The following is a 16,277-nucleotide window of genomic DNA, read 5'->3' as shown; positions in this document are numbered from 1 at the left end:
AGGAGAAGCTCGCAGGCAATCGGGGAGACGTCAACGAGATATGGCGTACTGGAGTTACATTTTAAAATACTATACAAAATAATTAATCAGAATACTTACTCCTGCTCCACTCAGGCCAAAGAACTCCCCCGCTCAAGCTCGCCGTCTCTGCAAGATTAACGATGGCAGTTTGCACGCACAGCTACTAGAAGATTTACATCTGTCAGACAGGTTGCTGACGTCATCAAGCTTAGTTTTTCTGCGCGTCAGAAACGGAAGTTCTAAAAATCGCTAAAAACGGGCTTCACTTGTTCTCAATTGAGTTCCAATGGGGTCGCTGTCGGACGCGTCCGATTCGAGAACCGAGATAATGGGGAGGACGTCTTAAGCTATGAAACTTGCAGGACGTTTTTTGGTAAAAAGTCTTATATTCCAAAAGATCAAGGCAAATTTGGTTTCTCATTTCATGACCCACTTAAATGTGAATTTAAGTGTAAGAATGTTTTTATAATAACCTCTTATATGTCAAAATCTCAAGGAAAAGTTGTTTCCACACTTCGTGACTCTTTAAGTACTGCTGCTCATCATGCACAATTCAGCTCGTGGATCAGGGTTATATATATTTATAAAGGTGTTTGATCTTTACAAATCAGGATTCCTCTTCAACGAGACGTGAGGGAGAAATCACAGAATGATTCTGCCATTAAAAGAAGCAACAATGAAAAGACATAAATCTTACAAGCTGATTGATATTGATGTCTAATTTATGTACTGTAAAGATCTGTAAACAGCGTACAGATTGTATGCTGTGATGACTGCAGTATATTTTAGGGGCCAAGCGCTGAAGGTGCACAGACAGCAGCTGTGGGTAAAGCGTTGTGAAATCTGCCCACTGACTAAAGAGGCTCTGAAAGGTCCCTTAATTAATTTATAAGTAAAGCTAATTGTATATAGATGATGCACTTATTAAACTTAGTCATAACAGCACCATTCCATGTAATGGACCTCCTGTGTTTGTGTTTGGCCCCTTAATATCTGCATTTTTTTTCATGAAATTATCGTGAATGTAGTGTACATTTGGTTTATAGTGAATGCTTTATATTTTATAGATTAATATTTTGGTGTCATATTTACACTCTGTTGTGAATCCTCAATGCTTCACTGACAAACGGTGAAGTGTGTTCTTGAATTTGCAGATTCATTGATAGATATCATCTTGAGAAAGAGGGCCATTTTATATGGACATGGTATGAAAATGATAAAGGTATTCTCATGAGCGCATAAAGTAGAATTAGTTTTTTCTACAAAATGCCATGGCAGTGAATTTGAAATGCAACTATAACAAAGAAAAAATCCAACCCTAAGATCATTGGTAAAATATGACTCTATTATCCATAGATATTTAGTTCATCCAAAAATTAGAATTCACTATTTTCTCACACTGGTATGGCCTTATGAATTTCTTTCTTTTTCAGAAGATAAAAGGAGATTGTCAATATATATCACTTGTAAAATTTATTGCCACTGTGTCTTTAAAATATAGCAGATGGTAAAATTGTTAGGACAACTACTGATAACTATTGCACTTCAGTAACTGTGTGAATGTCTGAATAATGAAAGGCACATTTACAAAGCATGTGAATTAATAATCTGCTGTGTTCCACTCACAGACACGTGTAAATAGATCACAGGGTCTGTATGACTAAATATTTGTGTGCATTATTATTTTTTATTCATACTTTATTTTATTGCTTATATATTTTGTTTTCATCAGAGAATGACCTCAATACTATATTAAATTCAGAATGCAATCATCTAAAAGCCTAGAATATGTGTGGTCATACAGCTTTAGAACAGATTGAGTTAATACTGACTGAACTTTTATTTTTGGGTGAACTATCCCTTTAAGACACTCAGAATACTCAACACAACTAAACTGAAGCAATGCAACAGATTGTGTTTCAAAATGCCATGGAAATTATTTATTTTTATTTTTTAGCTAGAAAACCAGCTGCCTAATTATACTGTATGTGTGTGCGTATATTAATATTTATTACTTTCGCTTATATCATGTAGTTAGAAAAACTAAATATGTTTTATATTGCATAGAATCATTGTACTTATGACTATAGTTCATACTTTTTAATTTTGTCATGACTATGGTAAATTCTGCCAAAATACCATAGTTACTACAGTCCTGTACAGTAATGCATTATATATAGTGGCCCCAAAGAGCGTTTAGACACTTGATGACCTAGAGACCAGCTGGTTACTAAAAAGTGGCTCAGAAAAGTGAAGTCAGTTCTGAGTAAAGCATATTTTGGATCTAATGCAGTTCAGACTTTAAATATAACTTTTTGGGGCCTCTGTATACATTATACACAAGTGTGTATATGTCTGATAACTTATTATTATCCAGTCTGTCATCAAAGCAGATGTACCAGTTTTTAAAACAGTGACTGTATTAACTATGATATGTGTGTGGAAACTGTGGCTTGGTGCATTTTAAGGGATGTGCTGTCTGCCGTGAAGCATGATTCATCAAAGCTGTGCGCTGCTTATTTTGCTTTGAGCATTGACACTGTCCTGTTGGCTGTGTTTCTGTCCTGTCTCAAACATCTCCTGTCTCTGTCTTCTGACCCGATGGGAGCAGGTGTGAGCCAGAGCAGGTGCGTCTCCCCGGCGGACCCCTCGTCTCACGGACCCCTCATGCTCTCCGATGACACTCCACAGTCAGATCTAGCTGAATTCAGTGTTTCCAAATCAGGACAATCTCCATTCTGGCAAAACTTTAATAAGCTGACATCGTTAAAAAATGGGAAAAAATAGTTTTGAATGCTCCCAGTGATGACGTTCAAGCTGAAGTGTATTTATTACTGACCTTAAAAACTCCATCTGGATATCACTGACTGACCGACAATCAGGAGCTTGATGAGATCGTACCCGTCCAGAGTCCAAACTCACCTCGGAGACCCCTCTGCCCAGATCTTCATACGTCACATTCACTATTATTGTATCAAAATTCAGTAGAACTGACCAGTATATGGTGCTCTATGGCCTGCTGTTACAATAATGGCCATCAAACTGATATATGTCTCAAAGGTTTGATAGCAGCTTAGAAATCTGCTCCACAGTCCCTCTGTCTGAAGTTTAACGATGAAGATCTCAGACTAGAGGATATATACACTACAAATTAAGACGCGGGATGAAAGATTGTAAGCTTTATACACAATTAACAATCAAATCGTCTAAACAGGGTATTGCTTTCTTATCCACAGAGGTGTTTTTGTCAATCTGAGGAACATGGAGTTTGACAACATGATTATTCCTAGTATTAGTCACAATCCCAAATCATGCTCTCCTCAATCGGTCACACACGTTGTATATTGACTGAACTCATTTCATATGATAAATATATATGTTTTTGTATGTCTATAAAAGGTAAAGTAGATTTTTGAAATTGCCTCCAAAGGGGGTTATTTTTGATTGTATTATATAATTACTCTGTAGTAAGCACACTGAAACCAATCATATTCTTTGTATGTGAGGTTTTTTTTGTTGTTGTTCATTTGTAATAGCTACTCTGAATACTATTTATTACTGTAGTAAATGGCAAATTTTAATACATACAGTAATGTGCAGAAGTCCTGGGCCATGAATAAATAAAAGAACAATAAAAAATACATACAAAAATTTTGGAAACATTACTATTTTTAATGTTTTTGAAAGAACTTACTTCTGCTCATATATATAGTACAGACCAAAAGTTTGGAAACATTACTATTTTTAATGTTTTTGAAAGAAGTTTCTTCTGTTCATCAAGCCTGCATTTATTTGATCAAAAATACAGAAAAAACAGTAATATTGTAAAATATTATTACAACTTAAAATAATAGTTTTCTATTTGAATATACTTTAAAATAAAATAATTTATTACTGTGATGCAAAGCTGAATTTTAAGCATCATTACTCCAGCCTTCAGTGTCACATGTAACATCCAGTCTATCACATGATCATTTAGAAATCATTCTAATATTCTGATTTATTATGAGTGTTGGAAACAGTTCTGCTGTCTAATATATTTGATGAATAAAAGGTTAAAAAGAACTGCAATAAAAAAAAATTCTAATAATATATATTCTAATAATATATTTTCTTTACTATCACTTTTTATCAATTTAACACATCCTTGCTGAATAAAAGTATTGATTTTATTTAAAAAAAATATTAAGCAGCAGAACTGTTTCCAACTTTGATAATGAATCATCATATTAGAATGATTTCTAAAGGATCATGTGATAATGATCCTAAAAATTAAGCTTTGCATCACAGAAATAAATGATAATTTAAAGTATAATAAATTTAAAAACAATTATTTTAAATTGTAATAATATATCACAATATTACCATTTTTTTTTCTGTATTTTTGATCAAATAAATGCAGGCTTGATGAGCAGAAGAAACTTCTTACATTAAAAATAGTAATGTTTCCAAACTTTTGACCTGTACTGTATATATATATATATATATATTATATATTATATATATATAGCAAAGTATATATATATATATATATATATATATATATATATATGAATGAAATAAAGGTAATTTATTAACTGTACGGATGTGTTATGGTTCCTTTGTCAAATGTCATAACCATCGCCATACGGCCCAAGACTTGTGTACAATGCTGTACATAGAGAGTGCACTACACATGTATTCATGTATGCTCATGAAAAAGAGCTCCATGGCTGTTGATGGACTCTAACTGAACTCTTCAGTCCTTCTGCTGAATTTACTGTAAATGAATGTGAATAATGGGACAGCAGAATTCAGCAAATACTAATATTTGTTGTGTAGTAGTGTGGGAAAGGTGGACTGAGTACATCGGGCCCAGTACTATGGAGACTTAGGGTTGTCCACAAGAGAGATGTGGACAACCCTATCCTGCTGTCTTGTGGACAACCAGTACACTCAGGCCTTCAACATGCTGAGACACAGTAGAGAGTAGAAGACCAGTATGGTATTTTCCATGGAATCCACAACGTTTACAGAGCAGTTTTCCTGCTTTGAATAAGAAGTGCTTTTCAAAAGTGATCTGATCAGGCAATGGCCCATTTAATGTTGTTTGTTGAGAATTGCAATGCCTTTTCATAGCATTTCTATTACGGAAGGCAACTGACATCCTGAAATGAATGATCATATTTGTTCAGCAATTTTTTTCATCCGGTTTAAAGTGTTACATTCTAAAAAGAAAAAAAAGGGAAAAACATTACTAAAAATGTAAAAGTAGCCTACACCTACATTCATTTATCGGTGATTAATGAGTTAACAGGTTACATTTGGCACAGTGCAATGTAAGAAAACATGGGATGTGAAAATTGGTTTGTATGATATGCGCTCATGTTTATAGATGCACCTAAGAAGTTATGTGATTAACTCATAACTATATAATCTATTGGTGTTCAGTAATAATGCACTTCCTTATTTACTTTCTTATGAATGTTTAGTATGAATCTATATTTTGTTGGCTGTAATGATGTGCTATGTTTTAAAGTAAAGAGTGAAAATTAAGTACTTTCTGTTCTGTTTTAATTTGAATAACTGGTTTGTTGTTTCATGAGACAAGTGCAGGTATAGCTTAGAATTTTCTTGTTCTGAATGAAACTTGAAAGGCCTATTCTCACCTAACACAAAGCCAAATGAATCACTGATGGAATGAACTTTGAACATTCTCATGTCTGAAAAAAAAGAAAGAAATAGCCACAGTTTTGACTAAAATAAAATTATTTGAAGTTATTTGTATGCTTGAATTTGATCAAAGGTAAACAGCAAAAACACTGGAAAATAAAGTGATATTCAACATTAAGTATATTTGTATTATTTAACATTCCATTTTGGTTCAGTTTACATAGAATACAGTGTTTGCATTGTTCTGGGTGTTTTGATGTATTTACAGAAATATTTCATTTGTTTTTGTGCAAGTGAGACGAGTAAAGAGCATCTGGTGCTTAATTTAAGAAGCACATGCAGCATGAAGTATAGAGCATACACATTTTTATTTTCTTATCCTAAAGGGAACCATGCATCCGTTCCACTTTGGAAGGAAACTCAATTTCCTTGGTAACTTCCTCCACTTGGTCTGCCCCGGGGTTCACTTCCCAGCTGAACAGGCCCAGAACACCTCCCCCTCGAAGGGTGTCCAGGATGTCCAGATGCCTGAACCACTTCAACTGGCTCCCTTTGATGTGGAGGAACAGGGGCTCTACTCTGAGCCCATCTCTGATGCACAAGCTTCTCACTCTTAGATTAGCACTGACATCCTGTGGATGAAACAAGAAACCACAAGAAACACCATTTTTTGATGATTGGCCAAATTCTCCTTTTCAGCACTCTGGCATAGGCTTTCCCAGGCCAGCTGAGAATTGTGATTCCTTGATAAGTGGAACACACCCCCCAGTCTCCTTTTTTAGAAACAGGAACCATGATACCCCACTGCTGACACGGATGAAAAGGAGCTGAACCAGATGCAGTTACCTGCGTGAAGTTGGCACCATATTAAAAAGAAATAACCACCAAAACTATGCCATTAGTTTGTGCTACGTTTGTGCTGATTTGTGCCGCAAAAATGAATGTTTGTGCTGTTTGGTGTTTGAGATATTAAACATTCTTTTTTCGACCGTGTGACGTCACTCTCCGGCCCATGTGGATGAAGACACACGCCCGTTTCCCATTTTTTATTTCTAAAGAAAGGAAACACGGGAAATAGATACAACGTAAATTTGAATGGCACAAATCAGCACAAATCGAGCACAAACGAATGACACCAGTTTTGTGCGATTTAGACGAACTGGGATAGATACAGTGTTTGTTTTAATGGCACAAAAGGGGCACAAATCGAGCACAAACGAACTGTGCTGGTTTGGAGTGATTTGGGCAACATGGGGTGGAGAGTGACGTCACACTGTCAAAAAAAGAATGTTTAATATCTCAAACACCAAACCAGCACAAGAGTTCGTTTTTGTGGCACAAATTATCACAAACGTAGCACAAACGAATGGCATAGTTTTGGTGATTATTTCTTTTTATGGGGTGCCAACTTCATGGAGGTGATGCAGTCAGCTTAGTAGAAGCTTTAGTCTACACAACCTGAAGCTCAGAGACAACTTCAGGGACAGAAGCAACCTCAGGCACAGCCTCCATAGTGTGCATGGCATTTGATTGCAAGCCAAGCTGTGGATCCCTGGTAGATCAGAGATGTGCAAACATCCCAGCAGGACCATGGTGGCTCCAGTAGAGTTTGAGGAATCTGGATGGAACCAGTGTGATAAGCATGGGGTGTTAAATCAAGTGGGGAGCAGGTAAACGAGGAAGTAATTGGGGTGGAGACAGTGGTATGTTGAATCCAGATATACTGTAGCTTGGTGACAATGTGCTGTCATGCCATACACAATGGCTGAGACCTAGAAACTGATTAGGAGCTGGAGAGGAAGCAGATACTGTGTGACATCAATACCTGTCAGCCAAATTGAGAGACATATGGGTTAACCAATGCCAAAAGGGCTTCTTCCTTTGCCTGATGGCCTCTGTCAACACCAGTGTCTACTAGAGTGTTTTTAGGCTGCCACCACAACAGGAACAACACCCTTCCAGACCAACTCGAGGCAGCCACTTCAGGACTGGAGCTTGAACAGGTCCTACTCATCTCTCAAGCATCCTCCAGGTGAACTATAGCTTTCTTCCTAGGACAAAAATAAAATTTAAGGAGGATCCAACCTGTCCTCCAACTAATATGCTGCGTATAGGGTCGTTTGTCCAAAATCCTCAAATCACGACCCATCAGAAGCGTATACTACAATTGATGCGCCCCTATCGGCCAAAGATCGTTTTTTCATATTAATGGCACTGTGATTTGCATTTCGTGTAGCTCAGTTGGTAGATTATTGCGTTATACTATTTGATATGCAATCATGCTATCATAGGTTAGATCCCAGAGAACGGTGTGCACATTAAAATGTATATACTCAATAAAGTCATAAATTTAGCATGATTTCTTGAGGGTTAGGTTTAGGGGGGTTGGGTTAGGTGTGGTCATTGAACGAATAAGCCACCTAGTAAAATATGTCACGAATTACTGAGATCGGTGTAAAAGTCCTCACATTGCATTTAAATAAATGCGTTTTGATTGATAATGACATTATACGATCATTTCATGGCGACCAAACGCTAAGCGATACTGTCATTATTTTTTAATGCTCGCTAGAGCTTTAACTTTACAAAACGTAAATATAGGTCGTAATAAGGTGCTTGCACAAACAACCTATATGGCCGTTTTTTGTTGGAGGACAGGCTCGATGATAAGTTGACAAAAAATGTTCTTAGTGGAAGAGGATGTTGAAGGGCTGATGTAAAACTGTCTGAGGGCATTTGCAACATAATCCTCCATGGCCTTCTGTTTGGGAAAGAATAGTGATATATGCGACCCTTGAGCAATGATGCACCCAGCTGGAGGTGAGATGGTAATTTGGCAGCATGTCCAGGATGATTTTAGACATCTTGGAATGCCCGGTACTTGACATGAATAGAGGTTTTGACTTCACTCTATGGGCTCTTAACTGAAGTGGTACAGACATGTAATGAAGGAACAGAGTGAGAGGCTCCCGAGGAGATTCTGTGCAGCAGGTGGGTAGATGCCTGCCTAGGGTTCTTCCCATTATAGAGTGAATGTGAGCAGGGGTTGGCAAGGGAATCACCCGGATGGGGAGCCAGTGGTGGAGGCGGAGATGAAGTTCCCTGCCAAGTCTGAGTCAATAAGGAATTTGACAGAGAGAGAGTGGGACGCACTAATGACTTTCACAGTAATAGTCAATGGAGTATGAATTACTCAGAGGGCTTAAATAACACTCACCAAGGGATGAGAAGGTATGACAGGAAATTTAGGAAAGAGGTGGCCGACAACTCCACCATAGCGACGATTATGAAGTCTGTGTTGTCTTTCAGATGGTGGCAGATGGAATGAGTGGACCTGCATAGGGTCAGTATCTGGTTCTGGAGGGTAAAAGCTGTGGATGGCTGGCAAAGCAGGATAATCATTCACACATGATGTCTTGTGTAAGGCTGCTCGAATGGACAGCTGGATGAAGTTCTCTAATCCTATAGTATCATCACATGCTGTGAGCTGCAGTCGTAACCCATATTAGTCCAGCAGTGAAACGTCACTCTCCACCCCATATGGATGGAGAGTGACGTCACTGGCCCGTTTTGTATTTTTTATTTCTGAGGACAGGAAATAGATACAACGTTAATTTGAACTGGCACAAAACCAGCAACAAATCGAGCACAAAACGAATGACACCAGTTTTGTGCGATTTAGACGACCACTGGGATAGATACAGTGTTTGTTTTAACGGCACAAAGTGGCACAAATTGAGCACAAACGAAACTGCTCTGGTTTGGGTAGCGATTTGGGCAACATGGGGTGGAGAGTGACGTCACACACGGTCAAAAAAAGAATGTTTAATATCTCAAACACCAAACCGGCACAAACGTTCGTTTTGTGCGGCACAAATTTAGCACAAACGTAGCACAAACGAAACGATGGCATAGTTTTGGTGATTATTTCTTTTTATGGGGTGCCAACTTCACGGAGGTGATGCAGTCAGCTTAGTAGAAGCTTTAGTCTACACAACCTGAAGCTCAGAGACAACTTCAGGGACAGAAGCAAACTCAGGCACAGCCTCCATAGTCATGGCATGGATTGCAAGCCAAGCTGTGGATCCCTGGTAGATCAGGAGAGTGCAAACATCCCAGCAGGACCATGGTGGCTCCAGAGAGTTTGAGGAATCTGGATGGAACCAGTGTGATAAGCAAGTGGGGAGCAGGTAAGAGAAGTAATTGGGGTGGAGACAGTGGTATGTTGAATCCAGATATACTGTAGCTTGGTGACAATGTGCTGTCATGCCATACACAATGGCTTAGACCTAGAAACTGATTAGGAGCTGGACTGGAGAGGAAGCAAGATACTGTGTGACATCAATTACCTGTCAGCCAAATTGAGAGACATATGGGTTAACCAATGCCAAAAGGGCTTCTTCCTTTGCCTGATGGCCTCTGTCAACACCAGTGTCTACTAGAGTGTTTTTAGGCTGCCACCACAACAGGAATCAACAACCTTCCAGACGCAACTCGAGGCAGCCACTTCAGGACTGGAGGCTTTGAACAGGTCCTACTCATACTCTCTAGCATCCCTCAGGATGAAACTATAGCTTTTCCTAGGACAAAATAAAATTTAAGGTTTTCTGGACAAGATCCTCTGGTGGTGATCAGTTGACAAAAAATGTTTTAAGTGGAAGAGGATGTTGAAGGGCTGATGTAAAACTGTCTGAGGGCATTTGCAACATAATCCTCCATGGCCTTCCTGTTTGGGAAAGAATAGTGATATATGCGATTCGCCTTGGAGGAATGGTAAGCACCCAGCTTAAGGCCGTGAGAGCTGATAGGTGGAATGTTCTTAGTAAGAGGATTTGAAGGGCTTGCAGCATGTCCAGGATGATTTTAGACAAACATCTTGGGTAATGCCCGGTCCGGATGACTTTTAACATGAATAGAGGTTTTACTTCACTCTATGGGCTCTTAACTGAAGTGGTACAGACATGTAATGAAGGAACAGAGTGAGAGGCTCCCGAGGAGATTCTGTGCAGCAGGTGGAGTGATGCCCCTGCCTAGGGTTCTTCCCATTATAGAGTGAATGTGAGCAGGGGTTGGCAAGGGAATCACCCGGATGGGGAGCCAGTGGTGGAGGCAGATAAAAATCCCCCCCAACAAGTCAGACAAAAAAAAAAATTACACAGAGAGAGAGTGACACACAAAAAACACTCACACAAAAATACAAAATAGTATGAATTACTCAGAGGGCTTAAATAACACTCACCACTGGATGAGAAGATATGACAGGAAATTTAGGAAAGAGGTGGCTGACAACTCCACCATAGCGACGATTATGAAGTCTGTGTTGTCTTTCAGACAGATGCAAATAGAATGACGACTGGACCTGCATAGGGTCAGTATCTGGTTCTGGAGGGTAAAAGCTGATGACTGCCAAAAAAGCATAATAATCAACAAAACATGACTTCTTTAATAATGCTCCAATAAACAACAGGATGAAGTACTCCAATAATACAATATCATCACAACATGCTATCTACATGCAGTCGTAACCCATATTAGTCCAGCAGATGCAAGACCAACACTCTCTAACACATAATTCTAACTGGTCAGTGCATGTGTGAATACAAAACCACTGTAGGTGATGTAGGACATCCCAGGACACACCAAAAGTAGAAATGTATGCTCTTCAAGATTTTCCTTATTTAATATTTCTTTCTATATTTCCTCCAGCAACACCGTGTTGAATTTTTCTTTCTTTCTTTTTTTCTTTTTTTTTCATTATGAGAGCATAAAGTCAGATTATTATTTTGTACAGTGACCCCCTAAAATTTTTGCCAACATTTAAATCTGATAGAATGTGATGCAACCAACAGCTCTTACAAATATATTATGGACCCACTGCATATTAATTGTCCTTAACTACTATGTACTTACATTTAAATTAAACATTTGGTACAATGCACTTATTGTGTACATAAATGTTTTTACATTGTACTTATATTTTAAAAATACCTGCATGTAATTACATATGTAAATTAATTTCATGTAATTTCATTTGTAAAATTACACTGTTGAACCCATCCCTTCACAACCTTAACCCAAACCTTGCACACCTACCTATACCACCAAACAGTGTCCCTAACCTTTTACGTTGTATCCCATCTTTTGGCAATAGCAGCAAAAGTGTTTTGCAAAGACAATATGAAAAAAATAAGTAAGTGGGAAATTGATGTTTTTTATGTAAGTACATAGTAGTTAAGGCCACTTAATATGAAGTAGGACCAGTATTATGATATTTAAGTTTATATTTATACAGTACCTAGTGGGAAATTGATGTTGAAAAGTCATCAGTTTGACCTCAAATATGCAAGGCAAGGCAGGCAAGGCAAGTTTATTTATATAGCACATTTCGTACACAATGGTAATTGAAAGTGCTTTACATAAAAGAAGGTAAAATAATCATGAAGAAAAATAATAACCAAAAATAAACCAAGCAATTTTAAAAACATAAAAACAATCAATTTTAAAACATTGGACAGATTTAAAAATTGACTATTTAAAATGAATTTAAAACAGTTTAAAAATAGAAAATGATTTTACATAGAATACAGTGAATATGTAAAATACAGTGCATCAATTCGGACATCGCACAGTGCCACTGTCTTCAAAAAAAATGCACAGCTAAACAGATGGTTTTGAGTCTAGATTTAAATGTGACTAATGTTTTAAGCACATCTGATCTTCTTCTGGAAGCTGATTCCAGCTGCGGGCGGCATAAAAAAACTAAAAGCGGACTCCCCTTGTTTTGGTGTGAACCCTTGGTATTTCTAACTGACCGATCACTAATGAACTGACTGAGTGGTCTGTATAGGTTTTTTTTATATTCAGTGAACATATCCTTCCAATATATTTTTGGTCCTAGGTCATTGAGTGATTTATAAAACGAGTAAAAGTACTTTAAAAAATCAATCCTAAATGTAAAACTGGAAGCCAGTGTAACGGACCTGAGGACTGGTGTGATATGCTCAGATTTTCTGGTTCTAGGTCAGAATCCTGGCAGCAGTGTTCTGGATGAGCTGCACGCCTGTCTAATGGTCTTCTTGGGGAAGGCCGGTGAGGAGACCATTACAGTAGTCCACCCTGCTGGTGATAAAGGCATGAACAAGGTTTCTCCAAGTCTTGACTGGAAAGAAAACATCTAATTCTTGCAATGTTTTTTAGATGATAGTTTTGCTGATTTAGTTACTGCCCACTGACATGACTACTGAAACTAAGCACTCTGGGAACAGCCTATCGAATCACACCAAGATTCCTGACTTGATTTTTAGTTGTTTGTACCCTTGAGTCAAGGGATGCATTCACCTTGAAAACTTCATCTCATGTTTCCCAAATGCAATAACTTCCACATTTTTCCTTGTTTAACTGAAGAAACCAGGCTGGCACATTCCAACTATTAATTTCATTGATGCATTTGCAGAGGGGAGTCAATGGAGCTGTAGTCATGATTGGCGATAATAGCTAGGCTAGAGAAAGCTGGGTATCATCAGCATAGCTGTGATAGGCAATTTTTGGGTCTTTTCATTATTTGACTTAGTGGGAATCATACAGTATAGGCTAAAAAAGAGCGGTGCAAGAATTGAGCCTTGTGGGGACTAACGCATGTCATGGACGTTCCACTTAGACTTATGCTCTCCTAGACTCACATAATAACCTCTCCCTTCTAAGTATGACCTGAACCATTTGAGTACCAATTACAGAAAGCCCATACCCAGTTTTTTCAGTCTCTCTAGTAGTATGTTATGATCGACAGTGTCAAACGCCTTAGCACTGAGATCACCAAAATACCCAGCACTGATATTTTGCCAGAGTCAGAGGTTTTGCAATAGAATTAAGCGGACATCATTTATTATTTTAATGAGCGCTGTCTCTGTGCTGTGATGCAGTCGGAAACTTAGATTGAAAATTGTCCAGTATATCCATTTTACTGATGTCAAAAACTTAACATGACGCTGATTTGATGTAAATTAAACATCAAACATATTGTCCTACATATACAAAACTGATGTCAAAAACTTAACATGACGCTGATTTGATGTAAATTAAACATCAAACATATTGTCCTACATATACATTAAACCACTGATCTATAACAGAGAACTGAATTGCTCATGACGTCATAAAAGTGAAACCACCTTACCGCCATATTGGTTTTCCCTAGTATTCTCATACATTCTATTGAATGGATAGGAAATCCTACGATTTAACTGAGAAAACATCACCTAGTAAGTCAGCATTTTTATATCTGAAGTATCCCTGTACATTCTTACAACGCAAACGTCCTGAGCATGTAAACGGTTATTTGTTCAGTTTCGGAAATTTCACCTGCATATTAAAAAGTTACTGTAGATTTATGCTTTATATACACATATACCTTAATTCGCCTTGCACAGTTATTTGCTGTTCATGTAATTTTATTATAGTGTTTTTATTTGTAAAGAAGGCTAACTGCAAATGTTTCAACAATTAATTCGTTAACAGCATTCATTTTGAAATAATTTTTAAATTAATAATCAGTTCTACAGAATTGGTGCAAACTGTTGTCACATAACCAAAAACACATTTAAAAAGCATTTAAGTATTCAAATCTTAGATGTTTGAAAAAAATGGCATATACTAAAACAAACTACAACACTATAACTTTATGTAGAAAAAAATAATTTAAAAAAATGTCCCGCATTTTAATGTCACTACCGAAAACAGGGCATGTTTTAATCCATTGGCTGAGACTGAAATTAACTACACCCCTACATTTATGATCAGGAAATATTTATGTGGTTCTCTTTCTCTTATAGCAACAGGGTGAGTAGATCAGCCACATCATTTTGAGGTAAATGTGTTCAAAAGTCTGAATAAATCTGTGTGTATCTCTAAGGAACATCACTACCAAACGCTTTTTTTCTGCAATTAAGCACACTTTTGGCGGTGGGGGGGGGGGGGGTGGGGGGGGGGGTTCCATATCATTTAATTTTTATGTGTATACAACTATTCAGAACTGTGCTAGCTAACTATGTGCTGATTAACATTTTTGAGATAGGTTCAAAAGTATCTAAAATTGTTACTACTGAAACAGTCACTACCGAAACATTTGGTGTAGCTTCAGTAGTGACATCTTTGTTTGTTTCTTTTGTTTTTGTTTTTTGTGGTGTTATCCCACAGAATTGTCACTACCAAAACAGTCACAACTGAAACATGTCATCATTGTTTTGGTAGTGACAAGAGGGAAGACATAATCCTCATATTTGGGGGAAATAAACAAAATTTTAGTACAGTTATGCAAATTTGTAGTATTTTAGTATGTTTTAGTAGTGTTTTAGTATGTGAGTTTAAATTCTGTAATGTGATATATTCGCTACCAAAACATTAGTCACTACCGAAAATGTGCTGTCACTACCGAAACATAGGATGTTTTGTCAAAAATAAAGTATCCTCAATTATCAACTAAGATGTTATGATAATTTTGGTTCAATGTATATTCAAACTAATGAATCTTTAGCTTTGAAATCAGTACGATCAAATTTTTGCCTTTTACAAAGAAAAATTGGATTCAAAATACAACAAATCTCATAAATTACACTTGAAATATTGTTAAAAATGTAATTGTAATTGATTTACCTCTGGAAAAAAAGCAAATAAATAAATATTTACAATGTAGATGTAAGCAAAATCTTAATAGGTCAATATAACCCTTCTAATTAAATTATTATTATTGTGTTTCGGTAGTGACAAATTTGGGGAGATGACAAATATTCCAAAACTTTCTGAAAATACAATAGGAGAATTAACTGCGCAATTACTAGAAATGTGTACCTTGGTACCTTGTATTTGCATACATACAAACTTTTTTTCAAGATGTTTTTAACTCTGACGTTGGACCAATTCTGTAGAATGGCCCATATACATAACATTTTACTCCTATAGAAATGGTAATGCTAGTGAAACTCCATTTAAATTGTGCAATATTTCACAGTCTGAAATAGATGTTGCTCAATCAAGACATTAACAATATACACATCATAACTTATTCAGAGAAATAACGCTGACTACATACAGTATGGACTTAAAGACATGAAGCTTTATTTCCAAGATGATGCATGGTAAGCTTTAAATTTCAATACACCAGAGCAATACACTAACAGAGGCTTGTACTGTAATATGTATTGTATATTCAAGTCAATTTCAGATACTAATACCAGATATGTTCTCGTTTAATATTTCCTGCATAATTACGTACATAAAGAAATATCTTTTGTGTTAGTTCAGGTTCCCGTGTTGGCAGTGCAGCTGACACACCCTCCTAATCAATTTTAATATAGCGCTCATCCTGCCCGTAAAATCATAAACATTGTAGATAACACCTGAAGTAAAAATTAATTTACATGCACATATCTTAAAAACTAATCCTGAGTGACTGATACGCTTCAGATCGGGTGATTTCGGGTCAGTGTTTCGGCTGTCAGTCAGTGATGCTGTCTGTCTGTAGGGAATATTTAGATGGCACTCGAACACTTCCGGTGCTTCAGCGCCTGACTGCTGTTTAGAACACAATGAGCGATGCAGTATTTATAGAG

The sequence above is a fragment of the Cyprinus carpio genome, chromosome A14 (genome assembly GCF_018340385.1).
Source record: "Cyprinus carpio isolate SPL01 chromosome A14, ASM1834038v1, whole genome shotgun sequence".
Lineage (NCBI taxonomy): Eukaryota > Metazoa > Chordata > Actinopteri > Cypriniformes > Cyprinidae > Cyprinus > Cyprinus carpio.
This window is presented reverse-complemented; position numbering follows the sequence as displayed.